Consider the following 19,931-nt stretch of genomic DNA (forward strand, 5'->3'; position numbering starts at 1 on the left):
GGTCTACTTCTTCAGCTCCATATTTAAGACTGTTATTAGGGGTTCCGCAAAATTCTTTTGTGTTTAAAAGGGTTCCGCGGCCAAATAAAATTGGGAAACACTGCTGTGGAATATTGAGATGCTGTTATGGGTTTCTTTTCCCCCCACTAGTAGGACTCAAAACCCACATGGCAGAAGCTTTTCCCATTCTTTTACGGACTGTTCCCAAAGGAGGATATGTCAGACACAATATAACTTAGCAATTTTACAAGCCAATGAAAGATGCTGGCAGATGTTTCAAGAATTGTTGGCATTTCCTACCAGTGGGGGGAAAGATACCCATAACATCATATTAAATAGATTCAGAACAATAGAAATGACAGGCCAGAGTGCCTTTAAAATATTTTGATTTAATATCATGGTGCCTATGCCACCAGTAGAAGCATAGAATCCTAAGGCTGGAAGAGATCTCAGGAGTCATTGAGTCCAGCCCCCTGCCCAAAGCAGGACCAACCCCAACTAAATCATCCCAGCCAGGGCTTTGTCAAGCTGGGACTTAAAAACCTCTAGGGATGGAGATTCCACCCCCTCCCCAGGGAACCCATCCCAGTGCTTCACCACCCTCCTAGGGAAATTGTTTTTCCTAATATCCAACTTAGATCTCCCCCACTGCAACTTGAGACCATTGCTCCTTGTTCTGCCATCTGTCACACTGTGAACGGCCTCTGTCCATCCTCTTTGAACCCTCCCTTCTGGAAGTTGAAGGCTGCTATCAAATCCCCCCTCACTCTTCTCTTCTGTAGACTAAATAAACCCAAATCCCTCAGCCTCTCCTTGTAGGTCATGTGCTCCAACCTCCTAACCATTTTGGTTGCCCTCCGCTGGACCCTCTCCAATGCGTCTACATTCTTTCTATAGTGGGGGGCCCATAACTGGACACAATACTCCAGATGTGGCCTCACCAATGCCGAAGGGAATAATAACTTCTCTAGATCTGCTGGAAATGCTCCTTCTAATGCACCCTAATATGCCATTAGCCTTGGCTACAAGGGCACACTGTTGACTCCTATCCAGCTTCTCATCTACTGTAATCCCCAGGTCCTTTTCTGCCGAACTGCTGCTTAGCCATTCGGTCCCCAGCCTGTAACAATGCTTGGGATTCTTCTGTCCCAAATGCAGGACTCTGCACTTGTCCTTGTTGAACCTCATCAGATTTCTTTTGGTCCAATCCTCCAATTTGTCTAGGTCACTCTGGACCCTATGCCTGCTCTCCAGCATATCTACTTCTCCCCCGGCTTAGTATCATCTGTAAACTTGCTGAGGGTGCAATCCATCCCCTCGTCCAGGTCATTAATAAAGATGTGGAACAAAACTGGCCATAGAACCGATCCTTGGGGCACTCTGCTTGAAACTGACCTGACATCGAGCTGTTGATCACTATCCCTTGGGCCCAACAATCTAGTCAGCTTCTATCCACCATATCAGAAGCTTTGCTAAAGTCAAACCTATGTCCACTCTTCCCCCTTACTGAATATTTAAATAGTAGATCAGGGGTCTTGAACTCCCAGCCCAGGGGCCATCTATGGGCTTGGGCATATTGACAATCCTGCCTGGGAGACCTGGTGGCCCAGAGGACATGTCCAAACCTGTCCCCCAATTCCTGACACTTCCTGCCATCACCTCGCCCCCACCATGGCACCCCAGCCTCAGGGATTCCTGGGCGGGAGGGATAGTGTGGGGAAGACATGCCTTTTTACCAAGGCCACTGCGTCTCCTGGATTGGATTGTGAACGTGCTCCTGCCCATAGCTGGCCTGCAGACCAGGAGTTTGAGCCCCTTGCTGTGGATCAAGCATGACCAGGGTAGGGCTGTAACTCATTTAGGAGGAAGACTAACAAATTGAGTATCTGTGTGTTCATCTCACTGGGAGAATGCGTCAAGAAAGGGGGTTACCTGCAGAGACCCACCTACAAGCTTGGCAGGTGCCCAGGGATTGGTGGGAAACCAGAGCTATCCATGTAGAACCCTTGTGTCCCCTGGCAGCAGCTGATGATTGGAGAAGACAACCCCACCCACTGCTACTGATGCTCTACTTACAGTCATTTGCCATTTTATGATGACGAAGAGTTGGTCTGAGCTGGAATGGTCCAGAGAGACCAGAGGAGCAAGGAATGATGTCTCCAGAACAGATGGGAGTGTGACTTGAAATTGGTTTGGGAGTAGGTCCGGGGCCAGAGATTGCTTTTTCACGGCAATTCCTCCCTACGCTGCCACACACAAGCAATTCCCCCATGATTTGTCTTGCTGAGGAGGTGCTATATGACAGCAAAGGGAAGCATGATTTGTAGGGGAGCCATCCTCATCCAAGAGAGAGACAGTCTCCAGAGAGCACGTCTAACTCTATGCCAAACTGTGGGAAACATCGGACTAACAAGTTTCTCATGGGGAAATTTACCTTGTTGTTCAGACTAAATTATCCTGAGATATAATTTTATCTCATTACTCCTACTTGTATGAACTTGGATCACCTTAGCCCTTTCCTCTGCATGTTTTAAAAGCAAGATGAGCTCTTTTTCCTGTATCCCCTCTCCAAATGGCTTTACAACCCCAGAGAAAGTATCTGTCACATGTTTAGATTACTGCTGTAGCCTGCCAAGTGATATCTTTTCCTACCCTGTCCCTTTTACTATATTTTTAGAGATGCCAGTAATGCAGGGCCTGCAGGGCTTATCCTGTATGAGTCGGCTTTCAAAGTAGTGGAGTGTGATAAGTAAGGTTAATATTTCTTTTTTTGGAATTAAACTGAATATCCTTAATATCTCTTTAGAAATTGTGAAAGATTTTGTGGCGAAATCTTCAGCTGGGCCAGTCCACAAAGAGCCAGCAACTGGCATTTTGAGTAAGGAAACAGGCCTTCTTGCACCTAACCGTGGGTTCTTGCTTTTTCCCACATCTGGGAACAAGTCCACGGGGACATCCGATGATCTTATTCATACATATTCAAAAGATGTCCCAATATCTCCCTCCAATCAAATATGTGTAACCACACAATCTCAGGGTGTGGAAATCTGCTTATGGTTATTAGGGGTTGGGTGGTAACGATGCAAAGAGATTGATAAAAGTGATGGGAATAAGGAATTTTGGGGCTTGGAACAAGCTCTCTCTTCTTCCTAATTAAGTATCTTCTCTTTTCATGTTCAAGCTTTTACTTTACTCTACTTTGCTTCTAAGTTGCTCTGTTTATACATTTTCCATACTTCACCTTGCACCAAAATGCCACAAGTGGAGAAAGGCTGGTCCTTTCACGCTCAGTCTTCTGGGAGAAGGGAATGCGAGTATGGTATTAAATTAAGTAACTCTATCTGTATACTTAGGTAAGTGCAATGTATACAGCCAGATTTTGTTAATGTTACCCTCAGAGGTGATTGACTCAATCTGTGTGATCAGTGCTGTGCGCTTTGTTTTGTTTGCCATCTTAATACCTGTCATAACAAAAATTGTTGTCATTTGGTACGATCCTCACTGTGGATGGCTGCTGGTGTGGGCTCCCAGATCCACTTCCAGACATAAAGCTTCATAATTCTCAACTTTTGTGACCTGGGGGAAGGAGGACAAAACCTAGAACCTTCTAGTCCCATGGGCGAGCATTATCCATGTGAGTTCCACTACACTTCACCCCCAGGCAGCGCTGCCCACATTATGCACTCATTCATATTCATGCTCCCCGCCCCGCATGGATTGTGTTAAGATTCAATGTGTGCCAATAACTGAGGCTAGGTCTACACTACAGAGATTTTGCACAAAAACTCGTAGAGCGTATACACCATAAGCACGTTTTTGCACAAGTAAAGTGAAAGAACAGAGGGGGTTTTCCAGTGTAGGTATTCCTCCTCCTATGAAGAATAACTCCTTTTTGTGCAAAAGCTCTTGCACAAAAAGATGCATGTGGACAGGGAAGAGGTGTTTTTTGCACAAAAATAGGCAATAGAAAAAAGCATAGTGGCCATTCTGTAAGTAACAATCAGAGTTTCCTTTCAAGAGCGTCCAGGCTGCCTGGACGCTGTCTTTTGCAGAAGTGCATCACTTTTTCGATGCACTTTTGCAGTGTGGATGCGCTCTTGTGCAAGAAGTTTTTGTGGAAGATCTCTTCCGCAAAAAGCCTGTAGTGTGGAGGTAGCCTGAAGAAAAAATAAGGACTAAGAGGCCCCAGGACTTTTTTCATTAGCTCTGGAGGCAGATCATTATGATACATCCCAGGGATGTTTCGGTCTTTGTCAAGAACTAATGAGTAAGAGGATCCGCAGTAACACGGCCGTCCGACTTCCTGCGAAACTGAGAATTCCGAGGAGTTACATTATGAGAAACTGCAGCTCATACAGCTGAAAAGCCCCAGTGTCAGACACAGCCATGTGGGAATTGTGGGGAAACTTGTTGACTTTACTAAGCTGGCAAGGGGAAGAGTAATGCATGCCTTGAATGGGAACAGGATAAACCAGTATGAAGACTTCTGTTCTGCAAGCTGAATAATAAAATAAATCCATGTGTCCTGACCATGCAGCAGGCCACCAAGACAGGAGCCTAGACAAGGCAGAGCATCTTATGGGGGAATGGGAGGGGAGAGGGAGGCGTTTGCCTATTGGTTATGGCTGCTCTCAAACTAACTGGCAATGGGTTTTGACTGAGTGATCCCATTTTGGATTTCCCAGACCACACTGGAGAGGACATGGGGAATGGAGCTGAAGCAGATACTGATTGTGGCTGGGCAGGGCAGATACAGCTAGTGTATCTGGGAGAAGCCCTTAATACAGCTTCACCAAAGCACAGAGAAATTCTCCCTCCCCCACACTCTCTGCTTCTGCTTCCAGATGCCACCAGGAGAAAGGAGGCAAAGCCTGCCCCCACACATTTATCTTTGGAGCTGCCCAGCAATGCCTGCCTCTGTCTCAGAGATCACTAATTCAGCAAGCGGCCTGGCCCTCAGTGGTTACGTCTACACTGGCATGATTTTCCGGAAATGCTTTTAACGGAAAAGTTTTCCATTAAAAGCATTTTCAGAAAAGCACGTCTAGATTGGCAGGATGCCAATCTAGACGCGGTTTTCCGCAAAAAAGCCCATTTTCACAATCGGGGCTTTTTTGCGGAAAACAGGACTGTGCTGTCTACACTGGCCCTTTTGCACAAAAGTCTTTCGGAAAAAGACTTTTGCCTGAATGGGAGCAGCATAGTATTTCCAGAAAAGCACCGATGATTTTACATTAGATCGTCAGTGCTTTTCCGGAAATTCAAGCGGCCAGTGTAGACAGCTGGCAAGTTTTTCCGGAAAAGCGGCTGATTTTCTGGAAAAACTTGCCAGTCTAGACACAGCCTATGAGTCCATGGGACTATGAACTCAGTCTTGTACTCTGGAGAGGAAATAACCAAGTTCCATGCAGTTCACTGCGTGAGGAACTCTCAGATGTGAGAAGCCAGGCTGGGGTTTCCACATCAGACTAGGGGATTTAGACCCAGCTTCCGTTAGTTGCTTACATGTGAATCAATCCCCAAACTTCTGACAATCGCAGCCAGAATTCTAATCTGCTCCAGATGGACATTTCACACAGAAATTATCCAGAAATCTTTGGTCTACATTTTCCCTTTGCCCCTCAGGTGCGTTCTTGTGTGGTGGCCATTCTGAAGATTCAACATGGCTCTGAGGGAGGTGCTATTCTTAGAGCCTGCCACCCGATCTACAGGTGTTGCGGTGGGCTCTAAAAATGACCTCCCCTTCTCAGACTGGGGTCAGGACTCAAGTACCAGCCCCCTGCTCCCCCCACCTCACTGTGCCGAGTACTTTGCAGAGAGCTTGCTGACAAGTCACAGCACTTCTCACTCCACTGTGCACACAGAATGGCGAGGTGGTGACAGCTAGTTGGGACAGGGCACATGGCTGCCTGTCACTCTGCAGCATACATGACCCAGTGAACACATAGGTTTGGGTGGGTCTGAAAATGATTTTCCCCTTTCAATTCAGGCTTGGGTCCACATTGGGCTTTAAAATTAGTCTAAAGCCAACCTGGAGTGCTCTCTCTCTCTCTCTGCCTTGGCACAGTTGCAGAAGAAAGCCAGATTCCAGGGTGTCTATGCTGCAGAGTTTTTCTGGGATATCAGAGGTATCCAGGAAAAACTCTGCTGCGTCCAGGGAACGCGTCTGCTCTTCTGGAATTTTTTTCGGAAGAACCGCCTTGTTTTTTCGGCATCCCTGTAAACTTCATTTTATGAGGAAGAAGGGAGGTTCTGAAAAAGGTTTTTTTTTCTGACATTTGGCCCAATGTAGATGAGCCAAATGTTGGAAAAGCCTCTTCTGAAAAAAGAAGTGGGGAAAAAGCTACACAAATTGGAGCTTGCAATTTGCGTAGTTTTTTCCAGAAGAGCAGTGCAGTGTAGACATAGCCTCAGCTAACCACAGTTCAGTAACAAAGGGAAACAATTTTCAACTCTTTTCCTTTAAAATGCACTTACTTGTCATTTTTGTGCCTACACATTTATTTTGTCACTGCACAGGAATCAGGATCTGCCGTGGTGAATGCATGTCTATTTATTCCTATACTCTGCAGCCGATTAAGATTCCAATATTCTTTTAAAAGTGTCTAGTCGTCACATTGGTGTAAATCCAAGTTGCTCTGCTCAAGTCAATTGACTGGTGCTGATTTAAGCCAGCTGAGCCGCTAGATTATTATACTTAAGCGCCAGCGTCTCTGCGCTACTCTTTTTGCTAGCTGAAAATCTGACCCAGGGATGTTACTTTACTAACAACCTTTATTAACATTGGAAAGTATTAAATCAGAAAGTATTTCTAAATACTTCATTTTACATATGGCCCTTCATGCTGTTTGTTGAATTCTAGCAATTCATTTTGGATGGTGAAACAAAGTACAGTGTGTTTGTAGTCAGTTTCACTTTCTGGTGCTAATTGTGGAGACTGGGTTACAGACACTGCAAGAAAATATATTATTTTTTTTGAGAGAGATGTGGTTTTAATTACGTGGTTTTTAAAAAAATCCTGAAGCCTTTTCTCTTGCTACCAAGTATTTCCAGGCTTGCCATTCCACCGCTCAGCGCTACCATCTGCCCAGTGACTTTCACAACCCAAATCAAAACGAAAGCTAGAGCAGAATCCTACATAGGGCTGTCAGGTGGAACCAAACGTGGGACCTCAATACAGGAGTCTGTCACATGAGCTAAGAGCCAGATGGCGCTCCGCTAAGGCCGTAGAGCAGACTCATTATTCTCTCTGTAAACGGTCCCAGTGCCACTAGACACAGAGTGCAGTACACACAGAAGGTGTGTGGGTTACACCTGCATTTCTAATCTATGCTTCCTCTGCCCACTTTCCCCTTCCCTGCCTTCTGTGAATAATGTAGGACTGCCTTCCTATTCATGTAATTTCTCTTACAGCCCAACCCTGCTGACAATTTCCTGCGAGGTGTTGAGCCTCTTCCAACCCCATTGATTTCAAGACAGATGAGGAGGCTCAAAACCATCCTAGAATACAGAGATCCTTGGAAGACCGGGCCCCAGGTGGCATACTGCCATAGAGGGCTGTCCCTTTTAATGTCATCTGCGGCATGCCCACACAGCTGTTCAAGATTCTGGTTGTGGTGCCAAGCCAACACAAGGTCATTTGAGAGGATAGGCTGTACTTGTTAAAGGGTTAGAAAACAAAACAAGAAATCCATTGCCTGTGCGTGTACGTTGCTGAATCCTAATGACGAAGCTGAAGGCTGTGGAGGCTATGACTCAGGCAGGTTCTTCTGCTCAGTTTGTTCGTTTTTAAAAAGATCCATCTAGTCCAGTGTCCTGTCTGCCGACAGTGACCAATACCAGGTGCCCCAGAGGGAATTAACAGATCAGGAAATCATCAAGTGATTCCTCCCTTGTCACCCATTCCGAGGTTCTGACAAACAGAGGTTAGGGACACCAACCCTGCCTATCCTGGCTAATAACCACTGATGGACCTCTCCTCCATGAATTTATCTAGCTCTTTTTTGAACCCTGTTATAGTCTTGGACTTCACAGTATCCTTTGGCAAGGAGTTCCACAGGTTGACTGTGTGTTGTATGAAGAAACACTTCCTTTTGTTTGTTTTAAAACCTGCTACCTATTAATTTCATTTGGGGAACCCTAGTTCTTGTTATGGGAAGTAGCAAAAAACTCTTTATTCACTTTTTCTACTACAGCCATGATTTTATAGCCCTCTATCATATTTCCCCTTAGCCATCTTTTTTCCAAGCTGTAAAGTCAAAGTCTTGTTAATTTCACCTCATATGGGAGGTATTCTGATTAACCCCTAATGATTTAGTGTCCCTTTTCTGAACTTTTTCCAATGCCAAGATATCTTTTTTGAGACAGGGCAACCAAATCTGCATACGGTATTCAAGATGTGGGCATACGATGGACAGAGGCATTAAGATATTTTCTTTTTTAGTCTTTATCACTTTCTTAATGATTCCCAGCGTTCTGTTTACTTTCTTGACTACTGCTGCACATGGAAGGAATGTTTTCCAAGAACTATTCACAATGACTCCAAGACCTCTCTCAAGTGGCATCAGTTAATTTAGTTTCCATCATATTATATGTATAGTTGGGATTATGTTTTCCAATGTGCATTACTTTGCATTTATCAACATTAAAATTCATCTGCCATTTAAGAAAGAAGAGACTAAAGTTCTCAGCTGCTCCTGCCAGACACAGTCAAAAATGAACTGGCTTCAGCTCCCTGGTCGTGTGGTTTTAGAATGGCCCTCGCCTTTGTGTAATTTTTTAGAGCATCTCGATAGCTGCACTAATATATTCCACAAGCCCCTGAGACACATCTCCTAGACAGAGAATGACGGCACTACCAACACTGCTATACTGGAGATGCGAGGTAGGTGCTGTTTACAGCAGCTGGGAGAGCAGACTGTTTTGACCCATGCTTTGCCATTTTGAAGTGCTCACATACAAAATGCTCAAGATTTGTAGATTCCCACCACCACATTCTGTAGCTCAGCAAGCTCCATATATGTTAATATCTATAATTATTGATTACTAAAAAAAAAAAAAATCCAGTAAAACAACCCTTCTCTCAAGTATGCTGAGTAAACACTGCTGCATATGATGAAAGAATATGCATCGGGCAATAATTAGCCTTTTAAAATCGCAGTGACCAAATTTAATTAATGGGATGCCTTTCCTTCAAAGCAAGAAACTTTCTCTGATGCATCTAACGAAGTGGGTCTTTGCCCACGAAAGCTTATGCTCCAACACTTCAGTTAGTCTATAGGTGCCACAGGACTCCTCGCTGCTTTTGCGGATTCAGACTAACACGGTTACTCCTCTGATCTCTGGTATTTGGCATTCTTTCTGCTGCTTTCCAGAGTGGAATAAATCCACCCATAAATACTCATTTTTTCTGACAGGTTTTCCGATTCTAATCCTTATCGGAGGCAAAATTAAGTTAATGAAGAATCCATTCCCATTTATCTTCATAACACAGCCTCCCACAGGTTGCAAGTGGCAGATATCTATGGTCTGCTATTACTGGCTTCAAATGTTAGCTGTTGATTCACAACGAGCCCTTCTCACATTACTGAAAAACATTTGTTTTCACACCATCCTACTTCACACCGAAACCTTGGCCGTGGGGAAATAAGGTCTATTCAATTTGGGACTGACTGAAATCCTTTCCAAACCAACATGCACTCCTCTCTTTAGGAATCATGACAAGTTAATAATAAGACACTGAAAGCATTTCAGTGAATAAACATTTATGGGGGGAACTATCTTCAAAGCCGTTAATATTTCCCGTCAACTACTGACCCAGCATTTTGAAAGCTAATGGTGCTACCATATTGTACCATATGTGACTACAGGTGGTGATTCATACAGATTGAACCTCTCCAGTCGGGCACACCCTGGTCCGGCAACATCCATGGTCCACCATGATAGTTAGTCAGATGTCCACTTATCATGGGGGTCACCAAATTTCCTGCAGTCCTATAACGTTTGCTTATAGCCACCAGTCTTAGCTCTCAGCGTTCTGTGCTGTGATTTAGTTCTAAGGGTGCATCGACGCTGTAGGGCTTAACTTGAAATAAGCTATGCAAACTGAGCTATGTCAATGGTGTAGCTTATTTCAAAATAGCTTATTCTGAAACAGGGAGCATCTACCCAGTACTTATTTCAAAACAGAGCTCACTTCCTCCAACTTACTTTACTCCTCGTACGATGAGGGTTACAGGAGTCGGAGTAAGAAGTCCTCCAGTATTTTGACACTATTTCGAAATAACTGCCTGCTGTGCAGATGTGGACTAAGTTATTTCGGAACAGTGCTCGTTATTTCGAAATAGTGTGGCAGTAGACGTACCCTAATTTACCCCTAAATGTCTTCTAAGAGCCCAATAAGCAGTGGGAGAGTTGGTAATGCTGCTAGACAATACTGACTTCTGTGATCTGTCAAATTCTCTGGTTCAGTACTAGTCAGGTCCCAAGGGTTCTGGACTAGAGAGGTCCAACCTGTGTAAGCTAAGCACGGTTTGGCTTGCTTATGACATGGTACCTGTAAGTATTAACAGCCCCAGAAATAGAGTCCTGGTTAAGGCAGGGCTGAAAACTGGATGGCACATGTGACTTCACATCCCTGGGTTTTCTTCAAAGCCTCCTCTACAGCAGAGGTCTCCAACCTTTTTAAGCACGAGGTCACTTTTTGAATTTAAGTGCAATTAAGGATCTACCTCAAACCCAAATACCCTGGCCCCGCCTCTTTTGTGCCCCTTCTCCGAGGCCCCGCCCCTGCTCACTCCATTCTCATTTTCACCAGGGAGGGGCAGAAGGTTGGGTGCAGACTCTGGTCTTGAATTCAGGGATTTGGAGTGTGAGGGGGGCTCTGAGCTGAACTTGAGGCAAGCAGTTGGGGTCTGGAGGAGGTTCTAGGTGCAGGCTCTGGGAGGGTGTTTGGATGCAGGGGTGCTCAGGGCTAGGGTAGGGGTTTGAGGTGCAGGAGGGGGTTCATGACTGTGGTAGGGTTTCAGGATGTGGGCTCCAGCTGGGCACTGCTTACCTCAGGTAGCTCCTGGGTGGTGATGCAGTGAGACTAAGGCAGGCTCACCTCTGCCCTGGCCTTGCACCACTCCCCAAAACAGCCAGCAAACTCCATCCCAAGTCTTGCTGTGCCCCCTCCTCTGCTCTGTGGAGATAGGATATAGGGCGGAAGAGGGGGCACCCTGATATCAGCGCCCCTCCGCTCCTTCCCCTGTCCTGCACAGCAAGTAGGAGACAGCTCCAAGGCAAAGGGCAGGAGATGTGCAGCAGTCTGGGGGGACAGCTGAAGCGCTGGGATTGATAACCTCTTGGCCAAACCAGTCAGGATCCCCTGTCAGAGGCTCCAAGATCGACCAGTAGCTCCCGATCGAGTGGTTGGTGACCACTGCTCTACAGCAACCACAGTTCTGCCTTTTTCAGTGAGGCCATAAAAGAAGAAACGAACAACCCTGCACTTATGCATTGCCTACTTTGTCTGACACACCCTGCACTTGGGCTACATCACAGCTGGCTGATGTGAACATTTTTGCCACTGCCTTGATGACAGCTTGGATTTTGCAACTGACCGTCACTGGAAGAATTCAAAGGAACTAGCTCACATTTGCAGGGAGGCAGGCACAAGCGTAGAGCATCCCCTGGCTGGATCACTTTCCGGACACCCAAGATCTTAATACATCTCTTGGTGAACAAACTAGGAGGTGGACATTAAGTGAGAATCCAACAAAGGACAGTGAAAACTGTGTTATCCGGCCCTCTGTTAACCCCAAAACTTGGTCAACTGACATTGCCCCCAGCCACAATACTGGCACACGCCTGACTCCCCCCTGTCCAGCTTGACGATGCGGGGCTTCTGACAGCTGGCACTGCTAGTTGACATCATTAGCAGGTGCCTCCTTCCCTTTCAGCCTGCTTCTAGCTGCTGGGAGTCGGATTTGCCAGTAGGGGGTGGAGGCAGAGCAATAAGCTTTGTTATCCGGCACGTTCATAAGAACGGCCACACTGGGTCAGAGCAAAGGTCCATCTAGCCCAGTATCCTGTCCTCTGACAGTGGCCAGCACCAGGTGCCCCAGAGGATTAAACATAACAGGTAATCATCATGCAATCCTTCTCCTGTCATCCATTTCCAGATGAACAGAGGCTAGGGACACCATTCCTACCCATCCTCGCTAATAGCCATTGATGGACCCAACCTCCATGAATATATCTAGCTCCTTTTCGAATCTTGTTAAAGTCCTAGTCTTCACAACATCCTCTGGCAAGGAGTTCCACAGGTTGACTGTGCGCCAAGTGAAGATTTGATTGGTAACCCTCATTCCGCATGCATGCTGCATGACAAAGCTTTCACTGTAATCACAAATCACTCTCTTCCCTCATCAGTTCCACAACAAGATGCCATGCAAGTCAAGGCAAACCATCCACGGAAAGCTCTCAGACAGAATGCAAAAAGAAAATAAAAATAGAGCAGGGAATGGAGTAGCCAGAGGAAAAGGAATCACGTTATTTTTCTCTCTTCACAGGAATTATGTACAGAAATTTCTCTGTCAACTGGGCTCTACATATGAACTGTTCCACATCAGCTTTATTTATACTTCCCGGTTTTAAATAGGCAACTCTATGCAATGATGTGCGTTCCCCTTATTCATTAGCCTTTGCATATCAACTCCCATGCATGAGTTAACAATGCTGCTGCAGAGTGGAGAATAAAGTGAGGAGTCACGACTTCATCTGTCATGAAATATTTTCTCACTTACCAGAGGACACTGGAGGAATTTGAGCAGCACAAGGGAGAAACAAGGCTCATGTTAAAAGTGGCTGAAAATATTCCAGCTGTACTGTTTTAAAAGATACAAATAGTTTTTCAATGAAATTCAAATGTTTATGGGACAATTTCCACTTTTGTTAACATTTAATTTTTTTGTAATAAAATAACCCCCTCTTCAAGCTCAACATTTAATAGATTTCAATTTCCGGTTGCCACAAAAATGTGGTTTTCAGCTTTGGCAGCAACTCTACAACAATTGTGTTATAAACACACAGAATCCGTTTTCTTGATTTTTTTTTCAAACAGGAAAAAATAATCATTTACATACAAAACTCTCTCAGTCAATTGGGCCATGTACACAGATTTATTTGTTTGACATACAGGCAGGCAAAGCTGTCTCATCAAAAGGTTTCAAAGTTTTCTCTGGTTAAAGGGGGATGCATATATTTTTTCTCTTGTGGAAAAAGAGGGCTCACATGCAATTTTGATTATCACCTGGCTATTACTACACTTGATTTTTAAAAATCAGCTTCAGAAGCCAATTTGCCCCATCACATTAGTGCATGAGTTCACACTTTCAGTTATCTAGCCTAAAACCCCAATCCGTATAGCTCAATACTTTCAATAGAGAGGGATGCACCACATTCTTCACATTTATTAAAAAATAAACCATTCAAAATCACTATAAAAATACAAATAAAGATAAATATATGCATCCTTTCCTATGTATATATACTTAAAAAAAATAAACCCTAACCTATGTGAAAAGATCATTAAGTTTGCAAAGTCAAGCATGGAAAATTAGTCAAAGCCAGAATTAAGGATGCCCCCTATAACCTTAATTCAGTCTCCATCAGCACATGCATTATGATACAGGCATTAGTTGTAAGATCACTAATTCTTTTTTCCACAGTACTCTAACCTGATTCAGTGATGGGTTAGTCACTGAATATTCATTTTTATTCTCCTCATTATGTGTGAGGGACCTGGCCATATTTAAACACACACCTCATCCAAAGTAGGGATGTCAACGTGTAGTCCACTACACAATTAACCGATAAACCTGGGCTTATCAGTTAATCTTATTGACTACACACACTCTCCCACCTTGCTGCCTCTGTATCAGAGGCAGCAAGGGAGGGGAGGGGGGAGTGGGATCCTGGGCCTCTCAGAGAGGCAGCAGCGCTGAGTGTGAGGAGGCAGGCTGAAGCCGATACATGCAGGGAGCTGGCTTTTAAGCTGTCTCCCTGCATGTGGCAGCATTGCAGACCTGCCTGCCCACCCTTGATAGAGAGGCAGCAGTGTTGCATGGCAGGGGGCTCCCCGGGAGTGGAGCGAGGAGCACACTGGCTGCTGGCCATGCCCCTAGGGACTATCAAATAGTCGTGTAGCCGCTAAGATTTCATGAGGTTACATGGCTATTTAATTACACACTAACATCCCTAGTTCAAACCCTGCACTGAATTCAAAATGATTCATCTCCTAATGAGGGGTGTTCAAAGCACAGCTCCAAAGGACTTCAGTTCTCATTGGGAGCGCTCAGACTTTCTACAAATTTGGGCAACCTTGTCTCATATGGGGCAACCCGCTGTGGCCAACTGTGAACATTTTGACTTAAGTGACTTGCCCAGCATCACATAGGGATTCTGTGGCAGAGGCAGAGATAAAAGTCAGTTGGCCATGGTGGGATGCAACTGCCTTAACCAGGAGTCTATTCTTGGGCTTCCTGGAACCTCTTCTTCCTCTTCTTCACTATTTACCTGCCAACTTCTGCGACAAGTGGGGCAGGAGTCCTACATAGAACCATAGGATACTACAACTGGAAGGGACCTCAGGAGGTCATCGCGTCCAGTCCCCTGCCCTCACAGCAGGACCAAGCACCATCCAGACCAGTTTCTCCCGACCTTTTCCAGATGTGGACCCATTTTGACAATTCAGGAGACACCTGGCAACCCTTTTGAAACGTAATGGTGACCCATAGGTTGGGAAACCCTGATCTAGACCATCCCTGATAGAGATGTCTGTCCAATCTGCTCTTAAATAGCTCCAGAGATATTTACATACGACAGTGAAATCCACGACACAACCCTAGTACATCCCCTGAGCACCATCCCCCCTGCACCCTGAATGAGGCAGTGGTCCTGTGGACTAGGCAGTCCTTGACCAGGTAAGGAAATACATAGAGTTGTAGCCACTTTGGTCTCTGAATGTGAGAGAAAAATGGTGAGTGAGAAAACCTCAGGTCAAGAAAAGAACTCTTTGTAAGCTGGAAAGCTTGTTTCTTTCCCCAACAGAAGCTGGAGCACTGAACGGTATTACCTCACTCACCTCGTCTGTGATGTGAGCAGGCTACTTTGCCTACTCAGAGGGGGAGCTGCCAGGACCTGAAAGGGAAAGGTGATTGCCCACAGCTATGAAAAGATCCTTCGGTCTCTGATAATCTTATAGAGACTCAGATTCTAGACAATCCAGCCACTTGATCCACAGCTGTTAATACCACAGGTGGTGGAAAAAGGAGGGGAGGAATGAAAAGGGGTTGCATAGCTACTCAGGCTCCTCATCTGTTCTGTCTGATGGGAACAGATAAGGGCGCATCTGATTCTGGCAACAGAGGATGGCTGAACGATGACATTTCTTTTTCTGTCACCTTCCCAGTGCCAATGTAACCTGCTGGGTATGGTGCATTGTGCCATGTGGTGGCACTTACACCATTTAAAGAGAGAGGGAATTTGCCCTAGAGCCTTAGCTGAGAGCCATCTGGCTTTTATCTCAGGCTGTAGAGGCTCATGCACTAAGCTCCAGCGGTCCCAGGTTCTGTTTTGCATGTCTGCATTACACAAATGTGTTATTCTGTTTCCACAACAATTCTCATCAGTTCTCAACTTTCACATAGAGATTGCCTGTTTCCATTGAGATGACAATTCCGTGTTGAATGATATACCTCTCTAGAGTCCGTGCTTTCAGACTGGGGGTTGAGGGTTTCTAAATTCAGAGCAAGAATCCAGTATCAACATCTCTTGTACATTTGAAAGGGCCTTAACAAAAATACTGATGTGCAAGGACTGGGTTGATGAGTGATGTGTAGTTACAATGCTTTCTCTGCTAAAGAAAGGCAATCTGTCCAACCCAGGAAGGAATTTAGGGCTATTTAGATAGATCAGATGAATAGGGTGACAATGAATTGAATGACCCAAAGAGAGGGTGCTCCTGCCTTTGTAATAATCACTCCTAAAATTGTCAAAACGAAACAAAAAAAGATGTCAAAGAAATAAATGGAATGCTAAGGTTAGAGTTGCACCTAATTTAATACAGATGAGGTAACCATGTTAGTCTGTAACTTAAAAAAAACCCAAGTAGTTCTGTAGCACCTTAGAGACTAACAGAAACATATATATATTATCTAGCTTTCATAGGCAAAACTCACTTCCTCCGCTGAGCAGAGTGGAGAAAAAAAGAGGGAACCTCACAAAATATAACAGTGCCGGTGCTAATGAGGCTAAGTGAATGAGATGGAAGAGTCCCATACTTAGTTTTTGATGTAATTAGCCTCAATAGCACTGGCACTAACAGGACTACTGGTTTTTTTATATGTAAATCAAGTTTTCTTAAAGGAAGGAACTCCTGCTTGGAGCTCTTTTCTCCATTTGTCTAAATTCTATCACCAAAACACCAATCTATTTAATATTTACACTTCTGTGGTCATCAGTGTCTGAGTTGATAATACAACCACATAGTAGCAAATGCAATGGAGAAGCATGTCCATAAATAAAAGATATTTAAATGTAAAACCCCTGTGAATACAAGGTACGTATAGTTAATAATTTAACATATTATGACAGAAACAAAGTGATAGGTAAGAATGAAACCCAAGTATTGGCTTTTGTGTGCAGTTTATTTCAACCCACAAATCAAATACTTTCCTTTCTTCCAGAAAAACTCATTGATGTCAGCTGAAATTAATGGGTATTTTACCTGTGTAAGGATTGCTTGATTGGACTCACAAGTCACAACACAAGTTAGATTTCATCAGGAGGAGGAAGCTAAGAATAGTAACAAAGGATAGTGATAGAGATGCAGCCGTGTTAGTCTGGTCAAGCTGAAACAAAAAACAGGACTATGTAGCACTTTAAAGACTAACAAGATGGTTTATTAGGTGATGAGCTTTCGTGGGCCAGACCCACTTCCTCAGATCAATATGTGGAAAAAATGGGCACGACCTTATATACCAAAGTGATACAATCAAAAAAATGAACGCATGTGAAATTGACAAATTAAATTTTAGAACTGAGTGGGGGTGAGTAGGGAAGGTAGTGTCTGTGAGGTAATGACGCAGGGGTGATAATAGGGGACGTTTCCATGAGGTAACCCCTAATGTCATTACCTCACAGAAACGTCCCCTATTATCACCTATTAGAAACTTCCCCTATTAAAATTGGTTGTGCCAATTTTCTTCCACATATTGATCTGAGGAAGTGGGTCTGGCCCACGAAAGCTCATCACCTACTGAACCATCTTGCTAGTCTTTAAAGTGCTGCATAGTTCTGTCTTTTGTTTCAGTAACAAAGACTTTATCTTGCACATGTAAGGGGGTGGATTTATTGCTTTAGTACAATTTTCTTTTCCAATGATCAAGCGTATCAAGGTTCTGATTCATTGTTTCCTGCAGTTCCATTCACTGTCCACTAGATGGTGCAAGGAAATAAACCCATACCACAATGCACATTAAATGAAAATTTCCAGTGGGAGCATGAAGGCAGCTGAAGCTAAAAAGAACAAATCGGGGGAAGGGGATGGAGCAGTATTACTGAGCACCAGCATTCAAAAATCATGAATTAGCCCCCCGGTATCCCCATTGATCAAAATGGCTCAAAAATCACAATAATTTTTTTAAAAGACAAGCTAGGTGCAGTCCTTAAATTGGACAGACTCTAGTTGCTGCAAGGGACAAGCTTTTGTGAAAACTTGTCCTTTCCACCCACACACCTGGGTCCTATAAAATGCATTCCCACATCTACCTCGTCACTCTCATATCCTAGCACCCGCAGAGTTATAACAATACAGCAAAGAAGATTTTAAAAGTAATTGGATGGAGGGGCACTGTTCATTTTCCCTCCTTCTAGATATGGAGCCTCCAGGGCTCACCTCTTCCTCCAGCATTTCAACCAGGAAGGCTAGAAACGTTCACTTAAAAAACCCCCAAAGTTGAGAGTATCACCTAGTCAAGCTTTCAGGGATAAGGAGCCCCCCTTTTTGTTCTTCATTTGTAGAGCTCATAGGCCAGTGCCACAGTATGCTATGTGTAGGACCTCCAGGTGCTGTGGTAGGACAAACAACATGACTCCCAAAGCTAGGGCTTTAAGGCAAGTCACAGACATCATTACATTGATGATAAACCGATTAGGGTTTGCAACACAGGTAGAGTAATTGTGCTCCCAAAGACAAGAGGAATATGGAGCAGTTTCTACAGATGGGTGTGGCTCCCTCCTCCTGCCACCGCACCATACCTCATATCCCAAAGCTTTTCAGACTTGTACTCTTCATGCTCCTAAGATTTTAGACCCCAGAATCTGGAGACTTTACACAGATGATGCAGTGACCTAATTTGCATATTGCTGGACAGTCATTCCCATATTTGCATAGTGCTCTACAGTGAATCTCGCTGTTTACCCATGAAACTCCTCTCCAAATCCATCAATTCTCTACTGCTGCTTTCCTTTAGATCTATAATTCCCCCTCCGTATACTTCTGTCTTCTGCTCTGTCCCTGTGCTTGATCCCCAACCTGAGAATGGCTACTGAGACATAGATAGACTAATGCTCTATAATGGGGTTATGCCAAAGCCTGATACTTTAGCGGTCTCTCCATCGTGGGTATGGGCAAGTTACTGTGGTTGAGATCTTGGGAGATTTTAGGCAATGTCTGCTAGGTGGAATATCTATAGTTAAAGTCCTGGATTTAAAGAACAGATCTTCCATATCTGCTGCAAGTCCGCCTCTACCTCTTGCAGTGTTGAAGAAAGCCAAGGATCTGGAAGGGATATGTTTAAAGTGGCAATGCTGGACAAGCTAGGGTAGGGTTGTATTCCTGTCCTATGCTTTTGTTTAACCAGGGTCTATGCATTATTGGACATTGGCGTCTTTCCACCTCAATGTCAAAGTTGGAAAAGGCCTATTGGGCAATCTCATCCAGCCAGCTGCCAATGCAGGATTCTTCCCCACATGACATTTTTTAGTACTCTCTCCAATCTAGCCTTAAATATCTCAAGCCAAAGAGCTTTTGCTCTCTTCCCTTGGGTGACTGTCCCCCACGCTAATGGATTTCACAGTCGGGATGTTTAGTTTAAAATTCTATTTTGCTTAAAATCATTCCAGGACTCCTAGTTAAACCCCGAGCTCCTTAAATGATTCCCATGCATTTGTGGTATTCAAACCCGTCCAATATTTGGGACTCAACTGACCAAGGAGCACTGTAGGGCTAAGGAGAGTAGGTACAAATGAAGTACTAAGTTCTTGCTTTTTCCCAATTCAATTAGGCTGCTAAGAAACACTGTAGCTAAAGCTTTCAAATGTGGGTGTCTAAAATTAGGCAATTCAGTTCTTGTTTAGATACCAAAGTACAAGTGGGTTGAGATTTGAAGATATTGAGCAACTACAGTTCCCTGTAGGTTGCAGATGTTCCATACTTCTGAAAATCATCTCAATTATGTAGGTGCCTAATTGTGAGCATGGCACACATTTACTGTTCAATAGTGATAGAAATGTAGCTGTGTTAGTCTGGTGTAGCTAAAACAAAATACAGGACTATGTAGCACTTTAAAGACTAACAAGATGGTTTATTAGACGATGAGCTTTCGTGGGCCAGACCCACTTCCTCAGATCAAATAGTGGAAGAAAATAGTCACAGCCATATATACCAAAGGATACAATTAAAAAAAGTGAACACATATGAAAAGGACAAATCACATTTCAGAACAGAAGGGGGATGCGGGGGTGGGGGGGCGGGAAAGGAAGGTGAATGCTTGTGAGTTAATGATATTAGAGGTGGGGAAGGGTAGATGTCTGTGAGTTAATAGTGTTAGAGGTGATAATTAGGGAAGCTATCTTTGTAATGGGTAAGATAGCTGGAGTCTTTG

Source organism: Pelodiscus sinensis, chromosome 4, assembly GCF_052426305.1.
Source record: "Pelodiscus sinensis isolate ZL-2025 chromosome 4, ASM5242630v1, whole genome shotgun sequence".
In the NCBI taxonomy this organism is placed as follows: domain Eukaryota; kingdom Metazoa; phylum Chordata; order Testudines; family Trionychidae; genus Pelodiscus; species Pelodiscus sinensis.